Genomic DNA, 17,544 nt, shown 5'->3' on the forward strand with positions numbered 1-17,544 from the left:
GAAGCTGCTATCCCCGCGACCCAACCCCGGATAAGCGGAAGAAGATGGATGGATGGATGGATATATATGTGATATATACGAAAGGACTATATAACACGTACAATGTTCCATTCAAATGCATATAGTACCCAGCTATAGGTTATATAGATTAGCTAGTGTTGAGGAAGAGAATTACTAAGTTAGCTTAATTTGGAAAAAGCTTGGCTCTCTTCCTTATGGTCCCGGATACCGGGCTCTTCCGGCGGGCGGCGTGTGGCAGCAGGAACAACGATGCGCGATGACGTCACAGAATTACAAAGTTTAATCTCACAACAAGCAACGTATGAGTTAACAAGAAAACTGCAGAGTTACAGAAAAAGTACATTCTTTACCTGAGGCAAAAGAATTAAAAGACAAAGGGACAATGACAGAGAAAGAAAAGGCAAAGACCAGTCTTTGGAGAAGGCTGATGCCAAAACGGCAGAAATATACCAGCAATCTGAATTATTATCATTGTGTTCGATCTCATAGTGGAGGTGTTTCCTAACTTTTAATGTATTCAATTAAGGCGTACCCCTGGTTCGACCAACCAGGAGCTCCCCTGGACACTCAGATGAACTTAGACCTTCCCTTAATTTCACGCCAGAGATCAAAGGCCATTTGCTCTCTGGAAGAACAATGGAGCAAGCAGCTGCATCCTGGTCTCCTGGGCTCTAAGGCCATTTGGGCAAATAAAAGCATACAACAAGACTTCACAGATACCTGTGAAATTCGGAGTGCCTCCCGGCCAAATCAAGTAATTTAGTTTAAGGAAAGATTATCTTCACAAACCTAATTCTGGTCTACTGCATTCAGCATTTTCCAAAGATTTAAGTCCTTGCTTTATCACATAAAATCCTGAACAGTTTTCTAATACTAAACAACACATTTTCATTGAAACAATTTCCATTTGGTTCAGATATTATCATAGACAGTACAATTTTCAAATACATTCAGCATTCACCATTTTAAACTTAGATAATGCACTTTAATTATAAACTTGCTATTAATACTTAGAAAAATGTTAATGATCTCAACATTCTATGTTGCATTTTAGTTTAAACCATGCCAGATGTGATTAAAAGACGTTTGATGTTCTGTGAACCAAACCGAGTTCTGTTTCACAGGCAATACTAATTTTATGGCCTCCTGACCTCTGATAACACAGCAGGAGGAACCTCACAGAGAGATTACAGATTTGACCTACTTCTAAATACTTACCGATAGAGTAGTTTTAGTTTCAAATCTTTTACACAAACCTGTTTAAAATTAAGAAATTTGTTCAAAATCAGACTGTTCATTATAACCTTTACATCTGGGGTAAGATTAGCTGTATTAAGCACTAAAAATAATAATTTTCCGTAACACTAGTGTGTGGCGTGTGTGTGTAAGTGCACCTTGGACATCTGGTTGGTCAGAGCAACACAGTGAACAAGCAGTCATCCAGGTGGCTATCACACACCATCTCCATCCAAAATGACCCCGATTTGAACCCTGACCTTCTTGTTCCAAAGGAAACGGCCCCAACAACTGCACAACTGTGACACTTATGAAAGAACAAACCTTTACGACTGTTCTTTTGACAGTATTCTGATCCATAACCTTTTTAAAGGTCAAATGTAACTTTTTAAAATGTACATCAACTAAGTTTAAGTAAGGTAGTTCACTAAATAAAGGAGGAGGTACTGAACGCCTTGTTGTGATTAATACTGTTGTGCTGGATATTTTTATAACTGAAGAAACACAGACCATGCTATGTACATAGGTGAATCAGATGACAGCTACATGGACAGTGCTGACATTTTTTCTCGAACCAAGTTCCCTGAACGTTGGCTGTGGACAGACATCCAACTTCCTGTTTGCCCTGCAAATAACCCTAGATGGTGAGTCATTTGATGAAGTTGAAAAAATCTACAACAGTAAAAAAATAAGACACTGGACATTTAATTAGCTAATTTCTAATTATATTTTTAACATTGCCCCTGTTTTTTTGTGTGTTTCAGTGAATCCACGTCGTTTGAGAAAAATTTTCAACTGGGTGATTCAATTACAACCTCGCAGATCACCGGCATCAGTCTCTCAAGAACACTTGGTGAGGAGTCGTCTGTGTTTCCCTCCCGTCTCAATTTCAGCGCCCCTTATTTCTTGTCTCATTTCTTCTTTGCCTTCTCTCACCCTAAAGGTATCTGTGTTGGCGAGCCGTTGGAGGTTATTGTTCACAAGGAGTTTTTCATTGATCTCCAAGTCCCTTATTCTGCCATCCGAGGGGAGCAGCTTGAAATAAAAGCGATCCTTCACAATTACAGCCCAGAGCCTATTACTGTAAGTCATAACATATCGGGGGGAAAAAGTGTTTGAAACGGTCAAAGACTAAGAAAAAAAGGAGAATAGTAGCACTAAAGAGGCATAATTCACATTTATTTCTATTTTCCTGACTTTTGTGTATCTGACTTGAACCAGAACTCAAGATACAAAAAAATCATCAGAAGTTGAGATTATTCTCCCAAAACAAAATGTAGAATATTCCTGGATAATTAAAAAATGAAAGACAGCAATCAGTTTGAGAATGAACAACATTATAATTCTAAACTAAATGCTATTCAATAAATTATAACTCTGACTTTATGTAAATATTTGAAATAACTTTTTAAATCGTCACACACTTGTGATGTCAGTAATATTCTCCTTCTTTGTAATATTTTTAAGGTTCGTGTGGAACTGATTAAGGAAGAGAACGTGTGCAGTGTGGCCTCCAAGCGTGGGAAGTACCGGCAGGAGGTTAGAATTGGACCCGAAACTACACGATCTGTACCATTCATCATCATTCCAATGAAGGAAGGACAGCGCAGGATCGAGGTCAAGGCATCTGTCAGGGACTCATCCCTTAATGATGGAATTATTAAGATGCTGCGCGTTGTGGTAAGAGAGACAATGAGTTTATTTGTTTTGTGCAACAATGGGTTTGTTTTGACCCAAAAATATATATATATATATATATATATATATATATATATATATATATATATATATATATATATATATATATATATATATATATATATATCAATTTTGTTTGAGAGACATGTTGTCAGTAATTAATAGAATAAACAATATTCATTTTACTCCAACATATACATATAAAGAGTAAAATCAGAGAAACTTAAAATTTTTCTCAGAAGTGTATAAACTCAGTTTGAAACAGAATCTCTAGACCACATCATACCTGCCAACATCTGCTAACATTAATGAGACACAAGCAGCTGTAGAGTGACACAGTCCTAGGGTGATCTGCTGCCCAGTAAATTGAAATAAAATCTACTTAAAACATTGTCATTTGAAGAACATTTTACTAAATTCATAGGATTAATAAACCTAAAACCAGTTTATTATCAAGGTAGATGTTCAGGTTAATGACTGGTGAAAATGGGTCCTTAACCTGAACTTTATTTAAAATCATACTTAGAAATTGCATTACCTTATTTTTATCTGAACTTTATGTGGCTGTTGGCCTTTTTTACAAGAATGAATGTCCATCTATGGAAAAGTAGACATGATGAGTCAGGTTTTACTGTTTCGGTTCACAGTTCATGAAGTGGGTCTATTATAGTTTCAGTACCAAACATCTTTCTGTTCACACAGAAACAGCCTGACATTCTGTGCTGTTCTTTCGTTTGACATTATTTAAGTGACTCCAGGGAGATTTGGAAAATTAATTACGAAACAACACAACAGTCACTAATCAAACTTCAAAAAAGACCAATAAGAGTAATTAACAAGGCTAAGGACCGGGATCAGACTAACCCATTATTTATCCAGATATTTTGCACATATACAACATTTTGTACAGAACTACAAAATACTCTTCAAATAAATAAAGCAAATGCTGTACACAATTTCATTCATAAATATAAAAATAATTCTAAATTAATTAAGTACTGCATTGCCCATTGCAGAAAATCACTAAGCATAATATTTTGCATTGCAAATTGTCATCTATCAATCAATCAATCAAACTTTATTTGTATAGCACATTTCAGCATCAAGGCATTTCAAAGTGCTTTACATCAAATCAAACACAAAAATACAATGCAACATAGAATCAACAATAAAAACACAACATAGTCAGATTCCGTCAATAAATTTGCAATTGATTACGTTTTGAATACAACTCTAAACAAGTGGGTTTTTAGTTGAGATTTAAAGGAAGTCAGTGTTTCAGCTGTTTTACAGTTTTCTGGAAGTTTGTTCCAGATTTTTGGTGCATATGCTAAATGCCGCTTCTCCTCGTTTGGTTCTGGTTCTGGGGATGCAGAGCAGAACCAGAAGACCTGAGAGTTCTGGAAAGTTAATATAACAGCAGCAAATCTTTAATGTATTGTGGTGCTAAACCATTCAGTGATTTATAAACTAACAACAGTATTTTAAAGTCTCGAACCATCTGAATTAAGGTGCTGATGATACAAGTCTGACCCCTTATAGCTGGTTAAAAAATTTACTGTTTACTGCTTTTTATCCTTCACTGTTCTCTTAAGAGGCTGGTTCTAGACCAAATTTCTTACAGGGGCCAGTGCAGACAGTGTTTTTATGGAGACACTTAAAAAAAGAATTAAACAAAAACACAGCAATATTTCATCATTTAATAATGTGAACAAAGACCCACTTGTGTCTCCAGAGATTCAGGTTGCAGATCCCTGATTTATTAGATGGAAAGTGTGATCCTGTCTCCATACAGCAGTTAAAAGAGCAGTACCATAATTTTTAATTCATTAAATTAATTTTTATTAAAAATAATTTTAAATGTATTTTTAATAATACCTTAAAAAGAAAATTGTGAAGAAAAAATATCTACCACTGAATATTTAAAAAAGACATTTATTTAGTATAATTTCTTCAGAACCCCTTTTAGCCCCCCGTCTAGAACCGGCCCTGGCCTGCAGGTTTGGCGCATGTTTGCTTAGCATGTTTTTTCTTCATTGATAGGAAGTCAGATTACCCAAACTGGTAAACCACATTAATAAAATATTAGTGAAGTAATACATTAAGTGACCACTGAACAATTATTCATAACGTATATCAACATTTCTGAATAAAACACAGAAAGTAATGCAATGCAGGAAATATTTATGTATTTACTGTTAATCTATTCATATGATTTGTTCTTTAAATGGCCACTTATTTTGGCTATTGCTATTATTTATTAAATATCATTCAAACTCAACATCCTAAGCAAATAATCAAACCACAATAGTCAGCTAAAATCACAATAAGAAACTTAATCAAACATTACAAAATGTTCTGTACCATGTCAGCATCAGGGGATGATTGAGGATGAAGACACTCTGATGTCTGGTTCTTTAGATTCTGCAGAATGAATCTCCTGATCCATTCTATCAAACAGCAGCACACTGCGCCACGACGGACACCCCATGTCTCTGCTTCTATTGGCTAATTCAAACTCATAGAGGTCGGAAGGAGTTCACCAAAACAATGTAACGCATTGAGACATCCTGAGGGACATGTTCTAAGTTCAACCCTCTCCCTCTCCAGTATTCTGTCCGGACACACACACACACACACACACACACACACAGACGGCTTGGTGAGCAAAACCGGGGTTAATTACAACATTCTATTTAAATATACTATATTGTATTATTCTTGATTATTTAAAACTTATTGTTTTTTATACTTTAATTGTATTACTCCTGTTTCTATTGGTTGAATTGAAATTATCGGGAATAAAAGTGTCACACGTGATAAGCATGCGGAGGTCATGAGACATCCTGGGGGGAGGGCAGGCATCAGGTGACCGGATAAGGGGGGGGTCATGTGACCGGAAATTAAAAGCAATAATTGGGGTCATTAATCACTCATCAATCACTCCCCGATTAAATTTTGACAGAAGGGTGCTTATATATCTCTCTTATGGTTATTGTTAATGTCCGTTCAAACTTTCTCTTTTCAGCCTGCAGGTGTACTGGTCAAAGTAACCCAGAGTATAACTTTAGATCCAGTTGTCAAAGGTCAAGGTGTGTTTTTACATCATCAAGACATGATTTCAGTGATATAAGGTTTTATTTTCCTAACTCAGTTGTTCTTTTCTACCTCCAGATGGAACACAAGTGGAAATCCTGAACAGCAATATCCCCAGGAAAGATTTGGTGCCAAACACACCAAGAAGCACACATGTTTCTGTGACTGGTGAGAGACGCTGTTACACACCCACAAGAATAATGCAAACAAAGCTGCTTGACAATCAACCATGCATTGATCTGGATTTATTCCATCTTTCTGGAAGTTGGAATATTTACATTTTTCCTCTATCAATTTTATTTTGTGTGTGCAGGCAGAGACCCATCTTCTTGGATTGTGGAGAATCCCATTAGTGGTAGATCCATGGGTACTCTGATCTACCAGCCCTCAGGCTCTGGTGAGAGTAACATGATCCAAATGACTCTACCAGTCATTGCAACCACATATTTGGACAAAACCAATCAGTGGGAGGCTGTTGGTTTGAACAAACGTAATGAGGCTCTTCAGCACATAAAAACTGGTAAGATCCCTTAGGTGTAAAGAGAAATGGATTTAACATATTAAAATATGCGCTCTTCTTATTGTTGACTAAATAAATATTAGGGTATTTGTGAATAAAGTAACAATTTACTATCTGTTTAGGATACAACAACGAGCTAGCGTATCGTAAAGCCGATGGCTCATTTGCTGTGTGGGCTAGTCATAGAAGTAGCACCTGGTAAGGCATTCAAAGGATCAATTGTATTTTTGGAGACAATACCTCGCTTCTCAGTATTTGATCTATTTGCAGCTTGAATAACTAAACTATTCATTTTTTCTTCCCCACAAGGCTGACAGCTTATGTGACCAAGGTGTTTTCTTTAGCTTACAACTTGATAGCAGTGCAAAATGATCACATCTGTGGTGCTGTGAAGTATCTGATCCTCAACGCTCAGCAACCTGATGGCATATTTAAAGAAGTTGGACAAGTACTCCATAGAGAGATGCAGGTTAGTACCTGCGTCCTGGAAGGATTGTTTATTTCTATTAACATGGTGTCACATTTTTAACCCTCCTGTTATGTTCGTTTCTGAGGTACAGCAATAATGATCATGGGTCAGTTTGAACTGGGGAGTGTTTGATTATGCAATAGTGTCAGAAAATAAAAAAAAATCCTCCAAAACATTTTTGTATCTAATCAACTTTTTCTCACTGTACGTGTGCGTGTGCATGTGTGTGTGTGTGTGTGTGTGTGTGTGTGTCTGCAGCAAACAAATATTTGTTTATTTGTTGCAAAGAAATAAATAGAATTTGACATTTTTTGACCCATTTAACCCTTCAACTTGACTGCCTGGTCAAATCAACTATGCATTTGACCAGGCAAAACTATCCAAATTTGACCTGAATTAATATGTAGATGTGGGGGGGAATTGCTAATGTTTGAAATTAACCTTTTTCAATTTTCAATTTTACTTATTAAGTAAAATAGGTAAAGCGTGTACCTACCGTATTAAGACAAATAGAAGAAGCTTCATGCAAAAAAATGTTTAACTTTAAGACGGGTCAATTTGGCCCACAAAATAACAGGAGGTTTAAAGAAACTGCATCTTTGGGTGGAAAAACAGAGAAAATTGTAAGTGGAGTCCATCCCAAATCTTCTTTTCTAATGCCAAAGACAGGAGTGGAGAAGATGGATTAGCTTGTTGTAAGTTAGGATCTTAATTTCAGAGAAAACTTTTAGGATCAGTTTGGGTGTGCCGTTAATGCCAGAGTGACCAGCATAACCAAACGGACTCATTTGCAACAAAGGCTGATTTCTGTTTCTGCGCTCACAGCAGTGTGTGACCAAATTGGTGACAAGCCTGAGTCAAAATTTGTTTTAAAAAACAGCTCAGTTAGTTAAATGATGAAATTGCTCAAAAAATTTTATAAATCTTCTTTTTCCAAAAATGATAAAACTCAATAAATGAAAATGAACAAGAGTCAACAGTGGAATAAGCTGCATAGCACTGGTAGAGAGGATATTTCATGGTTTCATGCTGTACAACTTGCAGCATCTAAAGTGAAATAAACAGTATTTGTTTTTTACAGTATTTATATTTAAGAAGCATTGCTACAAAAAATATAACAAACACAAATGCCTTTACCTCTTGTGTTATGTTCATTTCCACTATTGTCTGTTATGAAACTGAGAATTCCTTAAGGAAGCAAAATCCAGTGTTTTCTTTATTCAGCCATCATGATGAATATTTTCCTTGACCTGTTGGTGTTTGTGTTTGGGTTTGTTCAGGGTGATGTGCTTGGCGGAGGCTCGGATGCCTCCATGACGGCCTTCTGCCTGATTGCCCTGCAGGAAACACGCATAATATGTGGAGCAACTGTAAATGTGAGTAACACTATGTTTTCTAATTCCGGTTTTAACTTGTTCATTAGTTCAAAACTATTAGTACTAAAGCTTTCTCAAAGCAATGAATGTGAAAGAGCAACTCTGTGACAGGGAATAGAAGGGAATATTAAAGGTTTATGTTTTCACAATGATCTTTCTTGATGGCTTCCCAACAAACCATTACATTCCCATGTTCTCCTTTTCATTTCCCTAGAGTCTTCCATCCAGTATAGAAAAAGCAGTCGCCTACCTTGAGAGACGTCTCCCCGACCTCGTCAACCCTTATGCCGTCGCCATTACATCATACGCCCTGGCCAATGAAAACAAACTTAACCGGGAAATCCTCTACAAGTTTGCTTCTCCTGGTATTTGCAATACACATCTTGTGGAAATTGCAATTTATAAGCTGTATCAGAAATATTTTATACTTTTACGAAAAAAAGTTTCTCTTTTTTAGAGTTAAACCACTGGCCTGTACCTGGAAAACAGACCTTCACACAAGAGGCGACAGCTTATGCTCTCTTGGCTCTGGTCAGAGCTCAGGTGAGAAACTTCCATAAATATAGAGCCATTGTTATTTGTTCATTGGGATTTTGAAAGACAAAGTTTCAAATGTCTGTTGAAGAAATTCACAAGTTTGCTTTTTTTGTTCCTTCTAGTTCTTCGTGCAGTTTCTAAAAGCAGGCACTGTCTTATCACTCGTGGATTCAAATTTACGGGTTTCAGGCCAAATGCTTTAGGGGAAGTATTGCTAAATATATAGCAGGATCAATAGTGAATCTCTGCCATCAAAACCTAAAATCAAAAGGTTTTTACAATTTGGGGCAAACGCTTCATACAGATATGTTCAGGACTGTAGAGTGATGGAGCTGCTTGTTGAGCTGAATGAGCAAAGATATGCTGTTTGAAATAGTTGAAGGGAAAGAGGCTGGTTTGAGCGTTAGCACTAATGTGCATATGTAAATTGAGGCTAACGCATATGAGTGTGCCTATGGATGTATGGATGCATATATTTAGACATGTGTAAACTCAGATAAGATGGAAAATTAATTAACTTATGACAGGTATTTTCTCAATCTATATAAAAAGAACCACAGACTACATTACTTAGTTTTCAACCAAATTCTTGCAAGAATTGATAAGACACAGAGGATCAGCTCCTACAAGCCGATCTTCTTGCGTTCTGCCATTCTGCTGCAGAACTTGTCTTTTTATTAGCAGAGAAAGGGAGCGAATGGAATGTGGGAGAGTGATCTTAACAAAGTGGGGGCTACCCTGATAACAAGGAAGGAAAAACAGAAACTAAATTCTACACACAGACAATTAGTGGCAACTAAGGAGTATCTCAGGAAGTTCTCCTAAAGAAGCACCTGCAAAAACATGCTTGAGGTCAAGGGAAGGTTAGTTATGTCTTAAACGCAGTTTAACAAGTTCCTCTTCTCTGGGATGAGAACTCTAAACCTTAAAATAAAAAACAACTAGTAATATAAAACTACTAATGTAAGAAACATAACAAAACATAATAATTCTAACATTTCCCCCGTTTGTCATTCTTACATAAAAGCTATGCAAAATCTAAGAAAAAGAAAAGTAGATATAAGAAAAGGAATATAATCTATAAAAGAAACAGTAGAAAACCAAATGCATATTTTTTCATCACTAACACCACTTGTTTTCACATTTTCAGTGTAGGAGTCATTAAGGAAATGATTTAATATGTTTATTAATTACAGGACATGATCAGGTGTTCTTGTTTTCAGTTCATCTTCATCCTTCTGGAGCAATAGGTAGTCCTCATCTGTGTCAGAGGTTACCCTAACCATCTGATAGCTGATCATGGCAGTGTTAAATGTCTTTAGCATCATGCTATGAATACATGGAATGATGCAAGTTGTGAAAAGACAGAATAGGATCAGTACAGTCAAGATGGGTGTTCCATTCTTTTACAAAAACTGCCACCAGGGTCCGGAGGTGAGCCATAAAACAAAGTGAAAAGGATGTGACCCAAGAGTTGCACTTTCCACATAGTTTTTAAGATCTTCCAATTCATGCAGGGCATCATGAATGGTACCACCAGTTCCTGTCTCGTCAGGGAAGAATGTGCAGCACGTTGAGCTGCACATGTGCAGCATGTCTTGCAGACACCTCCTTGACAGGCTGTGAGAAAATATAACACAACCCAATTTTGCAGGACCATGTTTCTCAATGCAGTCAGCTCTTTCATGGTGCTAGCTGGTGTGTGTTGTTGATGAGTAGGGCACCTGTTGATCTTAACATGGTCTCAAACTTCAGCTTCTCCCACCCATGAGAATAGGCCTTGCATAATTTTTTCTCCGCTGCCCCAGATCCTGAATTCCCAAGGAACTCCAGATTTTGTAGTAAGGCCTCCCCACTTCTTGACTTTCGGCATGATCTCTCTCTCGGTGCGGTAGTGTCCATGACTGTGAGCATCCTGAGCCTTTTTCAGAAAAGCCACTGGGTTGGAGAGGGGAACCAGAGGGCACAGTCCTCCCCAATTCCTGGGAATGGAAGCATAGGCAGTGTGTCCACACAGAAAGTAGCAGTTTCCCATTGTCCTGGATCCTCTGTTCCCTGGGACGATGGTGCTGCAGATGGTGGAACTTTGATGTCCCCTTGTCTTGTTGCCAATGTTGGACTTCCTTACTATGAAGAGGTTAGAACTGGAACAGTTGTGTTCAGACTTCCATCTCATGGAACATGCAGTGCTGATGTGGTTTGTCTCTTGGCAGGCTTTACAGTTGAAAAAGTCTGCCATCTTGTCACAGAAAGTGTAGATTTTGTTATACAGGTTCCATGGGACTGTCCCAAAAAGGTGGTTCCATTGTTATACACACAGACACCAAGGGCTCTTGGCTTAGGACTAGCCAAAGTGATTATTTCTGGTAGTCGGAGGTCCATCTGTGGCAGGGATATGGTATCACCTATGAGGGACCACACAGTGTTTGTCAGTGGTGTCATGTGCAGGTAGTCATTTGGAAATAGTTTGGAATAGTTTCAGCTTTCCCAAATATCCTTGACATTAGACGATTTGTTGTAGCCTGGATGTGTGCTTGCTCCATATAAGGAAAATTGTTGTTGTGTGGCTATGTTTCCAGGTCTCAGACCAGTGTTGTGTGTGGAGTAGGGTATCTGTGCACACACATAGTAGTTGGTCTCATTTCCCTCATATGCAGTCCTATTCATCAGTTGCCTCCACAGATTGGTGCTGTAATCATGTAGATGAGTCTGGAGGGAGGATGGGTCTACTTCTTTCCTTGTCCTTTTGAAGGAGAGACTGCTGTCTCTCAAAACAGTAGGCATGCTGCAGTCACAACACAGCAGAGGATCCACCTGGCATGTGGCCCCATTGCTGCTCAGAAATACAGATATGTCAGGACCGCCAGGCTAGCAGAGTGAGAATTTAATGGTTTCTTCACGGACGTTGAGACGAACTATCCTAAACGGTAGAACCCCTTTGAAAACAGGCTTCCATGTCACCCTGGATTAGGGGTCTAATACTCTGCAACTTACAGTTACTCAGATGTGTCCAACTAGGTCTCTTGGCAATCTTTACTGTGGTTGGTGTAGTTATCAGCACTTGGAATGGTCCCTCCCACCATGGACTGGCCCAGTTCTTTCTTTTATGACTTTAATGTAGACCCAGTCTCCTGGCTTGATGGGAGTGGTTTCCTGTGGGAGAGCAGAGTGAGAGCGCATTAAATTTGCATTTGACACCTTTTTCTGCTTCAGAGTCCTGATCATATAATGTGCCAATGTTTGTTCCTCATCTGCTTTCTGTAAATCTGCAGAAAATCTAGGTAATTTGTATGTTCTTCAAATGGTGTTAACCCTTCCTGTGTGGGTGTAATTCTCATATACAACTGTACCAAATCTAAACATTCTGGCCAAAGCCAGCCAGTTGTTTCCATACATTTTTCTCAATCTGCTTTTCTCTGTTCCATTTGTTCTTTCCACTAGGCCTGCACTTTGAGGGTGGTAGGCACAGTGGTTTTTCAATGTCATTCCTAAATGACTAGCCATATTTTGTAACACCTTGTTTACAAAATGTGGCCCATTATTACTATAAATAGTTTGTGGTATGCCATGTGTTGGAGTAATAGTCTTACATGTAATTTTAGCTACTGTCAGAGCACCTACGTGCTTTGCTGGGACTATTTCAACCCATTTAGAAAATTACCAAACAATATTTATGTGGCCCACTTTGTGTAAGTTCAATAAAATCCATATGCATTGTCTGGAACAGATAAGGTTTTGGGAAACTTCCTCTTTTTGGTCTTATGTTTCGTTGAGGATTGTTTTTAACAGACTGGTCATGCAGTACGAAAAAAATTTTAAATAAGAATTTAATCCATATGTGGTTAAATGCTGTTGTATAATAAGCCCCCCCCCCCCCCACACACACACACACCCCATCTTTGACGCATGACAAGATCCATGTGTCAATTTTGCTGTTGCTTTAAATAGGGATTTTGGTAGAATAGGTTTGTTGTTTACCTGAAAAATGTTCTCATTATTCAGTGTTGCCCCTTTATTTCAGACTAACGCATATGAGTGTGCGTATGGATGTATGGATGCATATATTTAGACGTGTAAACCCAGATAAGATGGAAAATTAATTAACTTATGAAAGATATTTTCTTAATCTATATAAAAAGAACCACAGACTACGTTACTTAGTTTTCAACCAAATTCTTGCAAGAATTGGTAAGGCACAGAGGATCAGCTCCTACAAGCCGATCTTCTTGCGTTCTGCTATTCTGCTGCAGAACTTGTCTTTTTATTAGCAGAGAAAGGGAGTGAATGGAATGTGGGAGAGTGATCTTAACAAAATGGGGGCTACCCTGATAACAAGGAAGGAAAAATAGAAACTAAATTCTACACACAGACAATTTGTGGCAATTAAGGAGTATCTCAGGAAGTTCTCCTAAAGAAGCACCTGCAAAAACATGCTTGAGGTCAAGGGAAGGTTAGTTATGTCTTACACACAGTTTAATAAGTTCCTCTTCTCTGGGGTTAGAACTCTAAACCTTAAAATAAAAAACAATTAGTAATATAAAACTACTAATGTAAGAAAGATAACAAAACATAATAATTCTAACAACTTAAGTTTTCTATTTAATTTAATAAATAAAGAGGGTCCATCTGAAAATATGGTATGAGTTTATGGGTTAGGACTTCATAAGTCTCTTACTAATTCCTTCTCCTGAATGAGCATGAAGAGATTATTGGGATACAAAAATATGTGTCTTTTGCATTCCATGATCATTTTTATATTTCTATTGTGTTAGAAAAAAATAATAAAAAAATTATTAAATAAATTTACACAACCTGCTTTATGAGTTCAGTGCATGGCTTAGGAAAATAACTGGGGGAGAGAGAGCAGTGAAATTATGTGCTGAATTGTTCTGATTGTTGGCGGACAGGATATAAGTACAAGTACTACACATAGCAAGCTCAAATCTTCTCCTTTTCTTTCACTATAGCACTTTGAAGATGCGCGGCCTATCCTTAGATGGTTTAACCAACAACAGTTTGTGGGTGGAGGCTACGGATCAACACAGGTAACTTTAAACTTCTAGACTTTTTCTTAGGTAAATATCACTTTCCCTAGTTAAACCGGAGTTTTTCTGAATTCTTCTCATTTTTAATTTGTCATTCTTCCCAGGCCACTATTATCGTGTACCAGGCCGTGGCAGAGTACTGGACTAAAGCTAAAGAACCAGAATACAACCTAAATGTTGACATCTTGATGCCGGGCAGATCAAACCCTGACAAGTTCAACTTTAACAGAGGAAATCAGTTCACAACAAGAACATATAAAGTGAGATCCCAACCTCCTTTTTTAAATCCTTCACAACACTGAGTATTTTTTAAATTTGCTTTTTCTTAAATTACAAATTAAACTTTTGACAGCTTAATGACATCAACCAGGATGTGAAAGTTACTGCCACAGGAACGTGAGAAGCAACAGTGAAAGTAAGTAACTTTTTTTAAATTCCAGATGTTGTTGGTTTCTGCAGTATACAAACTGTGGACCAAAAGACTAAGTTGGAAAACTTTCAGACACAACAGATCTTTCATTCAGATGCATTAAGACTCTGATGCAGTTGTTACTTTAAAATTATCTATTAGCAATATGACTGTCTACAAATTATGAAGATTTTCTTTTTAACCCTTTCATGCATAGTGGTCACTACATTAGACGGCAATCTAAAAGCCATTTTCTTGTGAGTCTTGTGGATTGTTATAAAAGCACACAGACCTCTGAAGTGGACACTAATGCACCATAATACACTATCAACTACTGGCCAACAGCTGCAAATGCAAGAAATTATTCTTGTTAAATCCAATATGGCTGACAGAAAAAAGCATACCAGCCGACCCAGTCCCTCCTTCTACTGTAGACAAACCTTGCAGGTAAAAAAAACATTTTTTTTTTTTTTTTTTATGCCTCGAGAAAATAAAAAATAAAAAAATTGAAAAAAATCCTGACATAAAGGATCATAATTCATGCATGAAATGGTTAAAATAGGTTTTATATCAAATTGGTTGTCATGTAGATAAATAGGGAACATTTTTACAAAATAATGTTTAGCTTAGGAATTTTTGGTGACATGCATATTTGTCTGAAAAGCATTTGTTTTTTTTTGTTATATATATATATATATATATATATATATATATATATATATATATATATATATATATATATATATATATATATATATATATATATAATTTGTATTGCATTCATGATTACATATATAAACACATCAGAGTGCTTGATGTGAAAAATTTTAACTTCTAATTTTCAAAAAGATATGGGCACATAATTTCAAGTGCTCATGAATTGCTAGATGTTGTTCACAGTTTAGAAACAGAAACATCTAAAAAGTATGTTTTGATTTAATTCATTCATATTAAGGTTGGATTATGGATTTTCACTGTTTTTTTTTCTTTTAGCTGAAATATGAAGAGGACATTGTGTGGTCTAAATGAAACAAATGTACACAGTTTAATGTTGGCCAGGCAAAATCTACATTTTGTACTAGGAATTGTGGAAAACCTAAAACATGATTGTAGGTCAAATGAATTCTATAAAATAGTTTTCAAGTTTTTGTGCATGAAATCCAAAATTTGGACAAATAATATCTTGTTGTAACATCACAACACAAAAATCCTAAATGTTCTTGATGTTACAGATGGTTTCGCTTTATTATGCCATTCTTAAAGAAAAGGAAAGTGACTGCCAGAAGTTTAATCTCTCTGTGCAACTAATCCCAGGTAATTTATGTATTCATTTGTTCTGTTTTTGTTATTCTCTGTTCATGTGATTTGTTTTAAAAAAACAACCCGCATATATATGGATACATATCATGGATTGAATTTGCTTCTTCAGAAAAAGAGACAGACGATGGCAAGACATACATGCTTAGGATCCATGTTATGTAAGTACAGTACAGCACATTTCAGCTTCTGTTAAAAAAGTTTCTGTTATTAAAAGTTGCTCTTAACGTTTTGCACAAAGGTATAAGGACAGGGACAGTGACGCAAAAATGACCATCCTAGACATCGGCCTGCTCTCCGGATTCACTGTTGACACAAACGATCTGGACGCGGTAAGAGTCCGAATGAGAAACCCACGGCTGAATCCAGATATTTAACATACACTGTGTAAAAAAAGACCCATTTGTACCCACGTTTTAACTTCCTGGCTGATGTCTTGAGATGTTGCTTCAGTTTTTCAACATAAGACTGACATGATACCATCATGAACATGACATAGCACCAGTTATGAAAATGACAGTGTTCATGAATGTTTATGACTGTTTTGATGAAGTGTCATTTGGTAAATAACATTTTTAATCCAAAGTTACACTAAAAGTTGCCTTAAATGTCCATTAACATTACAAATTTTGTATCATTCTGTGAATAATGTCACTTTTAATACAAAGTTCTGCCAAAATCTACATTAAAAGTGTAAACTTTGCATTAAAAGTGTCATTATTTACAGAATGACTTTTCATGACAACAGTCATAATGTCATGATGGGTTCAGTTTTTAACAAGCCCACATGCAGAACACAAGACAGGAGAGGTAGGATCAGTGTTAAATGATTTAATAATGATCACACAATTATCGGCGAGAATCAGGATGGTCTGGTCCAGGGGAAACGACAGTGACGGCAACAATGGTTCACTATGAGGAAAGAGCAGAGTGGTGAGTCAAGGGGTCGTGGGAAGAAAGGAAATCTCTCTGGGAAAACAGGCTGATCTTACTTGTAGTAGATGAACGGAGTCTTGGAGGGGAAACAATGTATGTCCGGGGTCTCGGTTCTTGGTGGGTCCAGGAACAACAGAGGAGTGCGGCGGAGAGCGGACAGGTAGGCTCGGGTGCAGCGGAGATACGGAGGAGTGGTACGGCCAGCCGTGGAGTCCAGGAGATAATTGCAAAACAACGGAGAGGTGAGTCTGAGAACTCGGGCAACCTGTGGGTACTTTCCACGGCGTCACGAGGATGGTTCATAAACCAGGAATTCAACCGGGATCTCATCAAGGGATCACCTAAAGGCAACGGAGCAAACAAAGATAATTACTAGAATGTTCAAGGACAACTAGAAACACAGAGACGGGCTCAGAGGTACCGTGACTGGCTAACTATCAGGCGACGCTGGACTGGCGGCCAACTCCTTAAGTCTGCGCCGCTGATGAAGATAATCACGAATAGCTGCGGATGATAATGCACCGCACTCCAACCGGAACCTGTCGCCATCTGGTGGTAAAAGGTGATAAGGGCTGAGGAAATCCACGCAGCCAGAACCCCGGAACATAACACATAACCTTTCATGAAGACTCCTTCATGTTCATAACAGCTGCTATATCATGTTTATGACAGTGTTATGTCTGTCTTATGCACACCCCTTCAAATAAGGCGTTACCAAAAGCTTTAAAAACAAATCAGGCCACGTGTTTATTTGTGTGTGCAGTTGTCTAAAGGACGCGCCCGCACCATTGCAAGGTATGAGATGAACACAGCTCTGTCCGAAAGAGGCTCACTCATCATCTATCTGGACAAGGTAATAATTCAACTTTCTCTTGTGTTTTATT

At 37.5% G+C, this 17,544-nt stretch overlaps 1 pseudogene; it reads left to right on the forward strand.

Annotated features, from left to right (window-relative positions):
* LOC122829691 overlaps positions 1-17,544 on the forward strand; it is a 39,315-nt pseudogene that overhangs the window by 18,981 nt on the left and 2,790 nt on the right.

Source organism: Gambusia affinis, linkage group LG04 (assembly GCF_019740435.1).
Source record: "Gambusia affinis linkage group LG04, SWU_Gaff_1.0, whole genome shotgun sequence".
Classification (NCBI taxonomy): domain Eukaryota; kingdom Metazoa; phylum Chordata; class Actinopteri; order Cyprinodontiformes; family Poeciliidae; genus Gambusia; species Gambusia affinis.